Consider the following 16,734-nt stretch of genomic DNA (forward strand, 5'->3'; position numbering starts at 1 on the left):
CACCAGTGATCACCATATAACTGTTACAGGTGACGCTGGTTGGTTAGTTATTTTTTTATAGTTTCAGGGCACCCGCCATTTATTACCTAATAAAGGTTTAACCCCCTGATCACCCGGCGGGTGTCATTTGTGACTGTAATAACTGTTAGGGCAGTTAGGGTTAGCCTCCTTTAGTTCTAAGGTACCCCTCTAACCCCCCCAATAAAGGTTTAACCCCGTGATCACCCCCCGTCGCCAGTGTCACTAAGGCTGGGTTCACATTGCAGCGGTTTATGAGAACGGATGTGATTCGCACCGCACTGCAGTGCAAATCACATCCGATCTCTGTGCGATTCGAGTTCAGCCATACAGATAGTATGGCTGAATTCGTGTCGCACCCGCCGCACCCGCCGCAAACTCACACGGGACCCTTTTTTTGGTCCGCAGCAGAATCGGATCGCATGGGTGTTCACACCATGCGATCCGAGTTTGCAGATCGCACTGCGATATGCGAACTGATCTGGGGGTGTCATTAACATTTCACTGACACTCCCAGCAGTTCGCATAGGGCAGTGTGAACTGCCGCCGGGAGGCATGTGATGCGGGAACCCGCCGCGCATTCGTGGCGTTCCCACATCGCTCCAGTGTGAACCCAGCCTAATAAGCGATCGTTTTTCTGATCACTGTATTAGTGTCACAGGTGACGCTAGTTAGGCAGGTAGGTATTTAGGTTCGCCGCAGCTTTTTATAGCGCCAGGGACCCCCATATACTACCGCATAAAGCCCCCTGATTGCCCCCTAGTTAACCCTTTCACCAGTGATCACCATATAACTGTTACAGGTGACGCTGGTTGGTTAGTTATTTTTTTTATAGTTTCAGGGCACCCGCCATTTATTACCTAGTCTCACTAGTGTAAATTTAGGGGTGTCTACTTTCCAAAATGGGGTCATTTGGGGGGGGGTTTGTGCCATCTTGGCATTTTATGGCCTTCAAAACTGTAACGCCCTTAGAAAGCCTGAAGGCGGTGCTTGGTTTTCGGGGCCCCGTACGCGGCTAGGCTCCCAAAAAGTCCCACATATGTGGTATCCCCGTACTCAGGAGAAGCAGCAGAATTTATTTTGGGGTGTCATTTCACATATGCCCATGGCATGTGTGAGCAATATATCATTTAGTGACAACTTTGTGAAAAAAAAAAAAAGTTTGTAATTTTCCCGCAACTTGTGGCAAAATATAAAATATTCCATGGACTCAACATGCCTCTCAGCAAATAGCTTGGGGTGTCTACTTTCTAAAATGGGGTCATTTGTGGGGGTTTTGTGCCATCTTGGCATTTTATGGCCTTCAAAACTGTAATAGGTAGTGAGGAGTGAAGTCAAATATTTACGCCCTTAGAAAACCTGAAGGCGGTTCTTGGTTTTCGGGGCCCCGTACGTGGCTAGGCTCCCAAAAAGTCCCACATATGTGGTATCCCCGTACTCAGGAGAAGCAGCAGAATTTATTTTGGGGTGTCATTTCACATATGCCCATAGCATGTGTGAGCAATATATCATTTAGTGACAACTTTGTGAAAAAAAAATAAAAAAAAATTAAAGTTTGTAATTTTCCCGCAACTTGTGGCAAAATATAAAATATTCCATGGACTCAAAATGCCTCTCAGCAAATAGCTTGGGGTGTCTACTTTCTAAAATGGGGTCATTTGTGGGGGTTTTGTGCCATCTTGGCATTTTATGGCCTTCAAAACTGTAATAGGTAGTGAGGAGTGAAGTCAAATATTTACGCCCTTAGAAAACCTGAAGGCGGTTCTTGGCTTTCGGGGCCCCGTACGCGGCTAGGCTCCCAAAAAATCCCACACGTGTGGTATCCCCGTACTCAGGAGAAGCAGCAGAATTTATTTTGGGGTGTCATTTCACATATGCCCATAGCATGTGTGAGCAATATATCATTTAGTGACAACTTTGTGTAAAAAAAAAAAATATTTTTTTGTCATTATTCAATCGCTTGAGGCAAACAAATAAAATATTCGATGGGCTCAACATGCCACTTATCAATTTCCTTAGGGGGTCTACTTTCCAAAATGGGGTCATTTGGGGGGGTTTTGTACTGCCCTGCCATTTTAGCACCTCAAGAACTGAGATAGGCAGTCGTAAACTAAAAGCTGCGTAAATTCCAGAAAACGTACCTTAGTTTGTAGATGTGACAACTTTTGCGCAAACCAATAAATATACAGTTATTGCCTTTTTTTTTACCAAAGACATGTGGCTGAATACATTTTGGCCTAAATGTATGACTAAAATTGAATTTATTGGATTTTTCTAATAACAAAAAGTAGAAAATATCATTTTATTTCAAAATTTGCGGTCTTTTTCCATTTATATCGCAAAAAATAAAAATCGCAGAGGCAATCAAATACCATCAAAAGAAAGCTCTATTTGTGGGAAGAAAAGGACGCAAATTTTGTTTGGGTACACCATTGCATGACCGCGCAATTACCAGTTAAAGCAGCGCAGTGCCAAATTGTAAAAAGACCTCTGGTCATTTACCAGCAAAATGGTCCGGTCTGAAAGTGGTTAAAGGAGCAGTGCTTTTAATGATGCTTAAAGTAAAACAATGAAAATGAAAAATTCCTTTAAATATGGTGCTGGGGGGGCCCTCTTATGCCTTGTACACAGGTCCGATCGCATTATATTGTCGGAAAATGCAATCGTGTGTAGGCTCTATCGGACTTTTTCTTTGGAAATTCTGAAGGAAAAAATTTGAGAGCAGGATCTAAAATTTTCCGACAAAAAAATCCGATCAGACTTTTTCCGATCGTTTGTAGAGAATTCCAATCGGACAAAGTGCCACGCATGCTCCGATCAAATTACGAGACCAAAGCTATTGGCTACTAGCCTCAGCGTAGTCCCGTCATAACAAACGAATGTCATCACGTTCCGAATGATCGGATTTTCCGACAACTTTGTCCGACCGTGTGTATGCAACACCAGTTTAGGACAAAATCAGTCGGAAAAAAATCAGACGGATTTTGTTGTCGAAATGTCCGACCGTGTGTACAAGGCATTAGTCTGCATGTAAAGTGCCGCATCTGTAACATGTATAGAACCTACTGCAGCAAAACTGACATTTATAAAGGAAAAAAATGAAATTTAAATTGATTTTCCCTGCAAGCTTTCTTTATTTAGACAAGATAGAATTTAGACAATGAGCATGTGGGTGGCAGGGAGTGTATTTCTTTCAATGCAGCAGCTGGGGCAGAGAAATTTGCCTGCTATACTCTACAGCTGGTGATGTGCTGCTGGCAGATGTGTTGCGAGGACCTGTGACACCCTTTGCTATACCATTATGCCTGTCAGTGGAGGCTGCTGAGAAGTCATGAGATATAGCTGGTTTACACATGAAAGGTGAGGAGGAGCAGAATTGTGTCCTTACTGTGTGGCTTTCAGGTGCTCTTGCCAACGGTCGTGGGATATTAAATGCCTTGTTAAGCATGTGGTACCCAAATTGCTGGTGTTTTTGCAACACTAGATCTGCTTGCAGCAGAGATTACAAATTGCAACAGTGCAGTCGACTGCACATGTGCTAAGCTGAGCTGTGGGAAGTGGGCTGGGAGATAACAGCTCCACAATCTGATGGAATAGGTCGGCTGCTCTCTACTGTTCCATAATGGCTGCCTCTAGAGGACATCCTGCCTTGTTGGGGTTGTGCCTCCCCTTCACTTTCCTCTGCTCTATCTGGCACCCAAGTCATGTCAGCGACCTGATCATCATCATCATCATCCCCTCCACCCTCATCACTGGAGCCAACTTGGCAATATGCTGCGGCTGGGGGAACATGACTGCCAATTTGTTGTTTATCAGTGTTCTCCCCTCTCTGTAGGCTCATGTTACTCCCTTCCTCCACCTCAGAACCAACATCAGAATCAAGTAATGCTTGTGCCTCCTCAAGCAGCAAGTGGCTGACGCTGTGTTCAAAAAATCCAGCTGACTCCTCCATGCATGATACCAGGGCTATGGCAGGAGTAGCTGTGGACAAGGAGGAAGAATAAGCTGTCAACTGTGGTAGACTGTGCACTTGTGTCAGCTTGGGTCATAGAGGATGAGAATGAATTAGTAAGAAAGTCCACCACCTCCTCTGCATGCTGTGGCTGGATAGCATGGGCAACATCAACAGAGACAAATGTGCTCTGCCTGAGGATGGACCCAGAACACCAGCGTCGCAGTCAGAAAAACGCATCTGACAATTTAAAAAAAGAGGGGCAGGCAAGGGACAAAAAAAACATGCAGCACCCCCCCCCCCCCACACACCAAAAAAGGGGGGGTATACAGCACTGTATGCAGCACTAAATGTTATGTAATGCTGTGTTAGACATTGCACTATACTCACACACTACACTATACTGCCACACTACACCAGTGTTTCTGAATCTTTGTCTTGCGACGCACCAAAAAGATCTAAAAATTTTCACATACACCTGAAAAGATTTAACAATTTTTGTGGTGAAGAACTTATTTATTTTTACATATATATTTAATATCAGATTGAAGCGATTTGTAATCTTCTTTATACTTTCGCTTGCTTCCTTGCTTTTCAGTTTCTCTTTCAGAGTTCCAGATTTGGTTAAGTATTTCTCCGTCACTAAACAATCAACAAACTTTATTTATAAGCATTAAAGTTGGAATGGAACTGTCTCTATTATTATAATATAATTAGAGTGATCAAGTTCTCCCAAGATCTCTATAAGTCTCATGTTACAAAAAGAACCAATTAATGACAGACTGACTGAGATTGCGTTTTTATATATGTTACTTTGTTAACTTTTGCGACATTAATTTACCATTACATTTTTCAATATGTTCAAAGTTTCAAAATGCTAGCAGTTTTTAAATATTTTTAAAAACTCCCATGGCACATGTGCAAATCTCACACAGAACATTAGTGTGCCACAGCACACAGTTTAAGAATCACTACACTATACAACTATACTAAGTGAACACACTAACTTCCTAGTAGCAAACTGAGCCCTGCTCTATCTCTCTCCACTCCAACAACATACTCCAGCGGTCAGGTGCAAGGCTTCATCCAATTAGGGCCCTAGAATGCACCAAGCTCCCTGCAAATTCAGGTGTTTGCCAAACAGGCGATGTTCAGGCTGAAATTTTGCTTGGCCTGAACCATTCCCCCAACTCTATAAGGGACCTGGAAAAAGGTTGGAGTAACCGTGTGGAGGGCCTCCATCTTGAGTGGACATTCATTTTTTCCTAAGAAATTACTGTTCAGATAATCTGCTACTTATTTTTTGACTGTTGAAACATACGGAGGCAAGAACCGTGCTCTCATGCCTTTGGATAAAATATTTAGTTCTATGGTTTTTCGAAACAGCTCAATGGGTGACAAAGTGCTACCTGGCTCTACCAAAGATACTTCACAAGGTTTCCCCATTCTAGAAGGCTGGCATTGGGCATATATATATATATTGTGGCAGCAGGCAGGTAAAGTCACCTGGTTGTATCCAGGATGGGAAATATGTGTGCCCTAGATTCAGGCTTTATGCAGACTTGTACAACTAGAGGGGAAGAGTTAATGAGCCCAGCTGAAGTAAATGGGCTCATTAAGACCTCTACAAAAACCCCAGCATGCTTAGGGAGATGCTCCATCCTGGAACCAGTTTTGTGTTGTATAGACTGGGGAGTGTGACACCTGTTCTGTGCGGTGAGTTAACGCCTGTGTGGCAAACCTCTACAACAGGGACAGGGACTGGTGCAGCACAAGGTTGCACTCAGTTGTTAGAAAGGGAATCTAAGTGTGTAGTTAGAGGTCGAGCTGACCAGGATTTATTTTCATGTTTTATTTTTGTTTGGCTGTTATATGTATCACTGCATGTAGCATAAATAAACCGCTTCTTTTGTTTTTTTGCACCTACAACGCTGTCTGCTGTGCCTGATTTTGTGTTGTGAACCCATCCAGGGGGTCACACACACCCGCTGCCGAGCTAACCCCTCACAATATATATATATATATACACATATATATAGACCAATACACAGTTTCCAGGTTAAGGCAGTTTTTGGGAATCCTAATTTTTAACCAACAATGAATGGAGCTTCTCAGTGGTGAAAATAATTGATATTCTAAACAAGATTGTTTAAATAGCGATTGGGAGTGTCTCAAGGACTATCAGGTTAACTTCACCCCCATAATAATGATGAAAAGGGGAAACTCCAGAGGGGTCTTTAACTCTTTGAGTCCCTGTGCTTACAGGACTCAGAAAGCTCACATGCGATCTCAAATTTGTACAATCTCTCCCTATTGGCAGCCTTCCTGGGTCACCCATACTACCTCCGAGACTGGGAGAGAGAGTTGGGACATGCCATCCTGGAGGAGGATTGGGACAAATAATTTCTTCTCACTTTCCAAACTATTGCATCCACTCAAGCTCAAGAATGTAATTTCAAGCTCTTGACCAGGTGGTATAGACACCTGGCTCTTACACAAAATAAAACCCTCTACTCTGGATCGGTGCTGGGGATGTGGAGAACCCAGAGGCACTCTCCTTAATTTGTGGTGGACTTATTCCCCTATAAGGCCATTTTTGAGCTCCATTTTTCAACTCTGCGTGCTCATCATAGGCAAATCTTGGCCTGCAACTCCTCCTCTCCATTTTCCCCGGACCTATAGGTAAGCTTATGAAAGAAATGTTCCCATTTATAATTTTAGCAGCCGAGTGGTAGTTACTAGGCACTGAAATTCACCTATACTTCCCACTACATTATGAAAATGGAGGAGAATGTTGCCACGATACAAGAACACTATCAGAAATTTTGGGAATCATGGTATGCTTGGACTGATTTTGGAGCCTCCCCCAAAATGCAATTCTTTTTGTAATGGAATTTAGGGATCGCAAATACACATCATGGAAAGAGCTAGATCGCCCTACCAGTCAGAGCATGTCCTTGTTCTTCTTAGCAACTTTTCCTTCTCTTTTTTTTTCTTCTCTATCCCTTTATCTGTCACTTACCTTTTCTATGGCCTTCTATACTCATTTTTTTCTGTCCCCACAGTGCAAGGTTGGTACACAGCTTGGAAAAGGTACCACTAAAGGATTTATTTACAAAACAATGGAAATGCTAGTGCTCAGGGTATTTATATACGTTGCAGACAATAATGGGCGATTAATACAAAAAGTCCAGGGCGGGGGGGAGAAAAAAAATTAAAAAGTCCATGGTAAAACTGGATGACAAATCTTAAATTGGGAATCTTGAGAGGAAGACACGCATTGAGGGCACAGCTTTTCTCTGGAGTGAAGTCAGCTCTGAGATGCGACATAAGGAAAGAACAGAAAAGTGCCTGAGTGCAATGTTTATTGTACAATAGCAAGTAATTATAAAACACTTACATAAAGGTAAGGGAAGGTAAACTCATCTGGGAAAGGCAAACACTGTAGTTTTGTGGGGGAGGGTTGTGACCAACATAGTGTACCATGACACTTTCTAAACCATCATAAGTCTACCATGGGTTTACAAGTGTGGGTTATTGAAGTGATACCCAAAAATGTAGCCAAAGCTGAACATTTCTCGAGACTTTGTGAACATAAAACATTTTGAATATACACTCTTGATACCCTCGTGCCAAATGGTTTAAACGAGGAATTAGAAATCAGCACTATATTATAGCTATACCCTATAATACCTTCCAGCCAACTCATTGTTCTTATTTCTTTATTTGGACGATCAGACACATTCTAACACATACATCAGTCACATAGTAACATTTTTATGACATATACTGTATCTAGATCCTTTGTGGAACTTTTGTGCCACATTACTTACATTATAATTACAGTAGGGCTGCAACTAACGATTATTTTCATAATCGATTAGTTGGCCGATTATTGTTTCGATTAATCGATTAATCGGTTAATAACCTTTAAAAACAAAACAAAAGGGAATTTGGCTGCGATTTGCATTTTTACATATTTTTTGGGCAGATTAAAAAACACAAATTGTGTTATTACATGCTTTTCTGCAGCTTCTCCATTGAAGTATATTGAACCAAAAAAACAAAATAGCACCATTTTGCATTAAAAAAAGTCCTTGTCTTTTCCAAATATGCAGCAGCTGAAAAAATCATGGATGTGAACGTGTCCCATAGGAAACCATGTAAATGAACTGTAGTGTGTTTCTGCAAAAAGCACCAAAAAACACAGAGGTGTGACCCAGCCCTGAGATGAAAAGGAGCAAATAATCGCTACTGTAAGGGGTTAATTTTTTACTATGGGACAGTGAAAGTAATATTTACAGTAGCGATTTGCTCTTTTTATACTATAAAGGGCTAATTTTCGTTTTTTTTAACCCCATTATGTTAGTGGCCAATTAATCGATTATGAAAATAGTAATCGATTAATTTCATAATCGATTTGTTGTTTCGGCCCTAAATTACAGTAATCTTTCTTATTTTCTGTGTGTGTAGTCTGTGTACTGTGGTTTGCGTGTGTACACTGTGTGCAAGTGTGTGTACTGTGGGTTGTGTGTACTGTGAGCAGTGTGTGTGTACACTGTGTACTGTGTGTGCAGTATGTACACTGTGCAGTGTGTACTGTGTACTTTGTGTGCACACTGTGCAGTGTGTACTGTGCGTACACTGTGTGCAGTGTGTACTGTGGGTTGTGTGTACTGTGGGATGTGTGTACACTGTGTGCAGTGGGTTGTGTGTACACTGTGTGCAGTGTGTACTGTGGGTTGTATTTACACTGTGTGCAGTATGTACTGTGGGTTGTGTATACACCGTGTAGTCTGTGTATGTACTGTGGGTTGTGTGTGTAGCGCCGGCTCCTGAAGAGAACGTGCTATGTGTTTTTGTCATTTAATATTCCTGGAACCGCAGTTTGGTTTTGGGTTCATTTACACCAAATTTTTGTCTCAGTACTAGTCTAGCTTGATTGCATTGTGTTCTGCTTGACCATAGGTGGCACTGTCATCTCTGGCAGGTGTGAGAAAGCAGTCCAGTTAGGTGCATTGAGTGCCAATTTTTTCTCTGAACCAGCGCAGTGGGAGTGTCCTCTTGTTGTGCATTCTGGGAGAGGGTTCTTAAGGTGCTGACGTCACGTGCTTCGGGGTTCTGGTCCAGAAGTGCTTTTCTGTCGGTTTGGTCCTGGTATTCATGACCAGCCCCCAGGGCTCTCATGGCCTGGGGTGTGGACCCATCCAATTCCGAGTCTCGGGGCTTGCTAGCCCGAGGCAAAGTAACTGGAAGGAGGATTCGGAGGTGGTCCGGTGCCGTCTCATCTGTGGAGAGGCCCAGCAACTGGAGAAGCATCCAGGGGACGACTCTTCGGGAGAAGGCCATGCAAAAGGCTGGCTTCTCAGAAAGAGCCTGGAGGCTTAGTTGAAAGACTTCAAGCAAATCCGGTCTCGTATGGTATCGCCGGACCGGCTGCAAGATTCTGGTACCGTACGAGTATTCTCTAAGTTTGTCTACATCCTTCAGTTATTCAAGTGTTCTACAAAAAGTCTGTGGCAGAGACTTTATTCAAGTGTTCTACAAGTCTGTGGCAGAGACTTTATTCAAGTGTTCTACAAGTCTGTGGCAGAGACTTTATTCAAGTGTTCTACAAGTCTGTGGCAGAGACTTTATTCAAGTGTTCTACAAGTCTGTGGCAGAGACTTTATTCAAGTGTTCTACAACAAGTCTGTGGCAGAGACTTTATTCAAGTGTTCTACAAGTCTGTGGCAGAGACTTTATTCAAGTGTTCTACAAGTCTGTGGCAGAGACTTCATTCAAGTGTTCTACAAGTCTGTGGCAGAGACTTCATTCAAGTGTTCTACAAGTCTGTGGCAGAGACTTTATTCAAGTGTTCTACAAGTCTGTGGCAGAGACTTCATTCAAGTGTTCTACAAGTCTGTGGCAGAGACTTTATTCAAGTGTTCTACAAGTCTGTGGCAGAGACTTTATTCAAGTGTTCTACAAGTCTGTGGCAGAGACTTCATTCAAGTGTTCTACAAGTCTGTGGCAGAGACTTTATTCAAGTGTTCTACAAGTCTGTGGCAGAGACTTTATTCAAGTGTTCTACAAGTCTGTGGCAGAGACTTTATTCAAGTGTTCTACAAGTCTGTGGCAGAGACTTTATTCAAGTGTTCTACAAGTCTGTGGCAGAGACTTCATTCAAGTGTTCTACAAGTCTGTGGCAGAGACTTTATTCAAGTGTTCTACAAGTCTGTGGCAGAGACTTTATTCAAGTGTTCTACAAGTCTGTGGCAGAGACTTTATTCAAGTGTTCTACAAGTCTGTGGCAGAGACTTTATTCAAGTGTTCTACAAGTCTGTGGCAGAGACTTTATTCAAGTGTTATACAACAAGTCTGTGGCAGAGACTTTATTCAAGTGTTCTACAAGTCTGTGGCAGAGACTTTATTCAAGTGTTATACAACAAGTCTGTGGCAGAGACTTTATTCAAGTGTTATACAACAAGTCTGTGGCAGAGACTTTATTCAAGTGTTCTACAAGTCTGTGGCAGAGACTTTATTCAAGTGTTCTACAAGTCTGTGGCAGAGACTTCATTCAAGTGTTCTACAAGTCTGTGGCAGAGACTTTATTCAAGTGTTCTACAAGTCTGTGGCAGAGACTTTATTAAAGTGTTCTACAAGTCTGTGGCAGAGACTTTATTCAAGTGTTCTACAAGTCTGTGGCAGAGACTTTATTCAAGTGTCCTACAACAAGTCTGTAGCAGAGACTTTGCTTTGCTTGAGCACTCTATCGGCTGCTAGGCCTAGTTAGAGAAGGACTATCCGATAAGAGTGAGGATCCAGTTGTGAATGGCTATTCTCTGGATTTTCTAATGTGAGAGACTTCTTATTTGACTAAGTTCCAAGAGTACCTGGACTTTCTACCTTAACCCTCTAACCCTCTTTGAGAGACAGTGTTTTGTCTGCTTCTTCTTTGCAAATAAAAATCCCTTAGGGTCCTTTCATACAGGGCGGATCAGTGCTGATCCGCCCCGTGGATATTTGCTTGCTCAGTGGGGATCGCTCCGTCGATCCCCGCTGAGCAGGAAGATGACAGGTCTGTCTCTGCACACTGCGCAGGGACGGACCTGTCACAGCGCCGCTCTCCCCTATGGGAGATCGGATGACGACGGACCGCAGTGCCCGTCGTCACCCGATTCGATCACGGATGGAAAAATAGCTTTTTTCTCCGTCACACTTTTTTAGATCGGAGCGGGTCATATGTCAGCGCACATGTCACCGCTGACATCCGACTCTCCATAGAGCTCTATGGAGCATCCGCTCAGGTCCGCCTGAAAAACTGACAGGCGGATCTGAACAGATCGGTAGTGTGAAAGGGGCCTTAAGCATATCTGGTGCCAGTCTCTGCAGTTCTTGGGCCATCTACCTCGGGAAACCCCTAGACACACACGAGGTCAAGAAGGTAACGGTAAGCCCAATTAAATCAGTCGCTCTTTCAGGGGTCAGTGCTACATGGGTACTTTGTACACTGTGCAGTGTGTACTGAGGGTTGTGTACACTGTGTGACGTACGTGTATGTACTATGGGTTGTGTGTAAACTGTGTGCAGTCTGTGTGTACACTGTGGGTTGTGTGTACAGTCTCTGTGTATAATTCGTGTACACTGTGGGTTGTGTGTGCAGTCTCTGTGTATAGTTTGTGTACACACTGTGGATTGTGTGTGCAGTCTCTGTGTATAGTTTGTGTACACTGTGGGTTGTGTGCACACTGTGTGTAGTCTGTGTGTGTACTGTGGGTTGTGTGTACACTGTGGGTTGTGTGTACAGTCTCTGTGTATAATTTGTGTACACTGTGGGTTGTGTGTGCAGTCTCTGTGTATAGTTTGTGTACACTGTGGGTTGTGTGCACACTGTGTGTAGTCTGTGTGTGTACTGTGGGTTGTGTGTACACTGTGGGTTGTGTGTGCAGTCTCTGTGTATAGTTTGTGTACACTGTGGGTTGTGTGTAGTCTGCGTGTGTACTGTGGGTTGTGTGTACACTGTGGGTTGTGTGTACAGTCTCTGTGTATAATTTGTGTACACTGTGGGTTGTGTGTGCAGTCTCTGTGTATAGTTTGTGTACACTGTGGGTTGTGTGCACACTGTGTGTAGTCTGTGTGTGTACTGTGGGTTGTGTGTACACTGTGGGTTGTGTGTGCAGTCACTGTGTATAGTTTGTGTACACTGTGGGTTGTGTGTAGTCTGCGTGTGTACTGTGGGTTGTGTATTCACTGTGTACAGTGTGTAGAATGACGCAGTGTAGGTCATGGGACATTCTCGTTCCCAGTCCCAGCATCTAGTTAGCAATTAACTGATCAGCACTGAGATTCCTAAGCCAAGAGAAAACAAAGGCTGTCATGAGAAATAAACATCAATGAAAACATAGCGCGCTGCCCGGATAACGTGCCCTCACTATAGGATGTAGAGAGCGGGCTGTGGGTGACGTCCCCGCACCATCTCCCAACCTGCACAGGAGGAGATAGCCCGTACCGGAGCGAGCTGCGGATGGGTGGACTGCACCACCCTGTGGCAGGAGGGGTGGACATAGCACCGCACAGAGAAAACCCTCCGCCTGGTTCAGCCTCCATTCCTCCAGTGTGAGTAGAGCAGTCCGCCATCTCTCCGCCTGTACACAGCTCTGTGAGGCCGGGAAGGAGAGCACAGAGGCCGGCTGTGAGGCCGGGGAGGAGAGCTCAGAGCAGGGCCGTGTGCCGGCCATTCCTGCCTCCCTCTCCCCCTCCGCTGACCTGTCCCCGCCCCTCTCCCATCACAAGCTGCGGCTGCAGGGCAGGCGAGCCTCCTCTCCTTGTTTGTTGTCCTTGTCTTCTGGTCTATGGTGACAACGCTGACATGGGGCGCACGGCTTAACCGGTCCCACGTGACCCTGATGATCGGAGTGCCATCCTGATCCGGAGAGGAGGGCTATGAGCGATCAGTGATCAACAATTCCCGCACATACGGCTCCATTCATCCCACGGCTCGGCCAGTAGGTATCCTGTCATTGAATCCAAGAGCTTGCTCTCTATAGGATTGTGTGTGTGTGTTCTGGGGGGTCTCACTTATCTTCTACCTCTGATCGCACTCATCTCCTTTCTTACTGTGATTGATTTTTCTAATGGAATCATGCCATGCCTTATCATAAGGCCTTCTTCTCATCTCTGTACTGTCCATACAAGTGATAGTACATCCCATCTTCTGTATGTATGATCCATAGAAGTGATAATAAATCCTATACCCTGTGCATGACATCCCCTGCATGTATGATCATAGAGGCAATGATAAATCCCATACCCTGTGCATGACATCCTATGTATGTATAATCATAGAGGTGATGGTAAATCCCATACCCTGTGCATAACATGACATCCCCTGTATGTTTGATCATAGAGGCGATGGTAAATCCTATACCCTGTGCATGACATCCCATCATAGAGGTGACCATAAATTCTATACCTTGTGCATGACATGACATCCCCTGTATGTATGATATATAGAGGCGATGATAGACCCTATACCCTGTACATGTCATGACATCCCCTGTATGTATGATCATAGAGGCGATGGTAAATCCTATACCCTGTGCATGACATCCCCTGTATGTATGATCATAGAGGTGATGGTAAATCCCATACCTTGTGCATGACATCCCCCTGTATGTATAATCTATAGATAGATCCCATACCCTGTACATGTCATAACATACCCTGTATGTATGATCTGTAGAGGCAATGATAGATCCCATACCCTGTATATGTTATAATTTTCCCCTTTATGTATGATCATAGAGGTGATGGTAAATCCTATACCCTGACATCCGCTGTATGTATGATCTATAGAGGTTATGGTAAATCCTATGCCTTGTGCATTATTACAATGACATCCCCTGTATGTATGATCCATAGAAGTTATGTTAAATGACATCCCCTGTGTGTATGATCCATAGAGGTGATGCCAAATCCTACACCCTGTACATTATTACATTGACATCCCCTGTATGTATGATCCGTAGAAGTAATGATAAATCCCATACCCTGTGCATGACATCCCATGGAGATGCCTCTGATTCCCCCAGGCTTCTCCAGGGATCTGACAGTTTTGATGGATGTTTATCAACATGGTTATTTTGTTACTGTTATAAAAGATACATTGATTCCTCTCTGTACATTACCAGTGCCAGATTCTCATCATGACCATTGGGGATAGACATGGAGGTTTTATAAGTAATAGGATCACGTTCGGGAAAAATATATATATATATATATATATATATATATATATATATATATATATATATATATATATATATATATATATATATATATATATATATATATATTAATAATAACAAACAAACAAACAAATATAATAAACAAATAAATAAATATATATTTATTTTAAGCTACTAAATGTATAAATTGTAGATAACAGGTGAGTGTGGTCTTATGACCATGCTCACTTTCATGTATGCAATGTTGTGTTGCATTAATCTATAGCACTGAGATGATCTGGTCATGAATGTGATCATATTTCAATCAGATGTAAGGCATAAAATAAAGGATGCATTCAAGAAACTGATTGCATCTTCCAACCATCGAAATCCACTGGCATATCGATTGATTGGGTTATGGTCTGTGGATCAATTGTTCCTATCAAGAATTATTCCTATCAATTGGAAGATCATTTATTATACGGTGTGTGGACACCATTATAGTGACCCTACACATAACAATCGGATCAAATGATTCTTCACAGAATTTAGATAATATGATTGGATTTAGGAATTCTCAAAAAGACACATACTGGGGGAGATGTACTGAAACTGGTGCAGCTGTGCAACCAATCAGCTTCCAGGTTTTATTGTCAAAAATGAAATGAACAATCTGCAGTTAGAAGCTGATTGGTTACTTACTATGCACAGCTGCAAAAGATTATATGTACACCAGTTTTAGCAAATTTCCCACAGTGTGTCATCAGTCTGTTTTTAAACAAAATTAGTCCTTTTTATTTAAAATTATTCTGATGGGTCTGGATGGAAAGTATGATTGCAGGGAAGTAGATGATTCAATATGATCATTAAGTGTGTGGTGCAGCAAATGAGCCCTCCAATTGTAGTTCTGATCGGCAGGATGATTGTAGAAAAATGGGCCATTTTTAATGGCTATGATAACGGTGGCTATATAATCATTCAATCAAGCTTTTGATACAGCTAAAATTATTGAATCAGAATGAAATGATTGTTTTCAACACCCTTTCTGATAAATATGCGTTTTGACCATCTTAATACATGCACATATATCAATAAAATAATTCAGTTAATCTTTCAGTGCAGCTAAAATGATTGATTGAATTGAATAGGAATTTAATAGGCATTTAAATGGTTAAATGATTCCTTTCAGTAGATTGTTTCTGATAGATCATGTTTCCAATCAATACTATATTATTGCATTGCTCCATATTTTTTAATCGAGGATGAATTGTATATTTGTGATCGCTTGTACATAGATCGCAGGTCACAAATCAATACCTGTATACCTTAACATTTGGCTTAAGTGGTCTGTAGGGGACTATAAGCAGATGTAGCAGTGCGATTTAATGCTCTTTTACATATTTTTGACGTGCAGCTTGTGTGCAATACTTTGCATTTTAAGGGTGTTTAACATGCGTTACTATTGAATTCTATATGTGTTTTCATGAAAGCGCATCAAAGATGCAGCAAGCAGGGTTTATTTATTTTAATGCACAGGTGGGCTCGGTAGAATTAATATTGTAAAATGTCTTCTAAGTACATCAGTGCTAGATATCCTGATGGGTATCTGTTAGTCACGCAGAGGTGTCAAACTGGCTGTTGCAGAACTACAAGTCCCATCATGCCTCTGCCTTTGGGAGTCACACATGGAACTGTCAGCCTTGCAATGCCTCATGGGACTTGTAGTTCTGCAACAGCTTGAGGGCCTCCAGTTTGACAGCATAACTATGCTTATCATGACTATGGGGTTGATTTACTTAAACCTGAAGAATGCAAAATCTGGTGCAGCTGAGCATGGTAGCCAATCAGCGTCTAACTTCAGCTTGTTCAATTAAAGTGGAGTTCCACCTCTCCCAAAAAAATAAAAATAAATATTACTCTGTTTAAAAAAAATAAAATAAAAATTAGAGAAATGTTTTACTCACCTCCTAAATGCCTGTTGTTAGGGGGTCCCTCATAGTCTGCCTCCTTTGGCGCCTGGACTCCTGACGTCACTTGCCTCAGCACAGGAAGGGAGATCCCCTCTCCCCCGCCCCCCCTCTTGTCACGTGACAGGTCCCAGATGATTGCGCGGCCAGTTAAGGCACGCGCATGCGCAGTGGGTGCCCGGCTATGAAGCCACAGCTGGGTGCCCACAGTTAAAATGCCGGCGCCGCCGAGTGGAGGGTGGGACGAGCGGGGCTTTGATCCCCCGCATCGCTGGATCCTGGGATAGGTAAGTGTCCAATTATTAAAAGTCAGCAGCTGCAGTATTTGTAGCTGCTGGCTTTTTTAATTTAATAAAATTTTTTTTTTTTAGCGGAACACTGGTTTAAGCTTGAACAATGAGGCCTTATTTCACACCTATGCAGTTTGCAGTTTGGGGATTGCAAGTGCATTTTGCCATACACACTTTTGATCCATTGAAGTGTATGGAACCAGAAAAAAGTCCCTGGCCCTTTCCATAAAATGCACAGATGTGAAATACATCCATAAGGAACCAGGTTAAATGGACTGTAGTTTGTTACTGAAAATGCA

General features: G+C 42.7%; 1 protein-coding gene across 4 annotated transcripts in view; it reads left to right on the plus strand.

Annotated features, from left to right (window-relative positions):
- Window positions 1–16,734, plus strand: part of WASF1 (WASP family member 1) — a 222,176-nt gene that overhangs the window by 21,015 nt on the left and 184,427 nt on the right. Inside the window, exon 1 of one of the 4 annotated variants that reach the window (XM_077487127.1) lies at window positions 12,322–12,568. The exons of 1 other annotated variant lie outside the window; for it this stretch is intronic. The gene's annotated coding sequence lies outside the window, so the exon portion shown is untranslated. 2 more of the 4 variants (XM_077487126.1, XM_077487125.1) reach the window with 2 other exon arrangements.

Source organism: Lithobates pipiens, unplaced genomic scaffold (assembly GCF_037356315.1).
Source record: "Lithobates pipiens isolate NorthernLeopardFrog02 unplaced genomic scaffold, aLitPip1_a1.2 Scaffold_18, whole genome shotgun sequence".
NCBI classification, from domain to species: domain Eukaryota; kingdom Metazoa; phylum Chordata; class Amphibia; order Anura; family Ranidae; genus Lithobates; species Lithobates pipiens.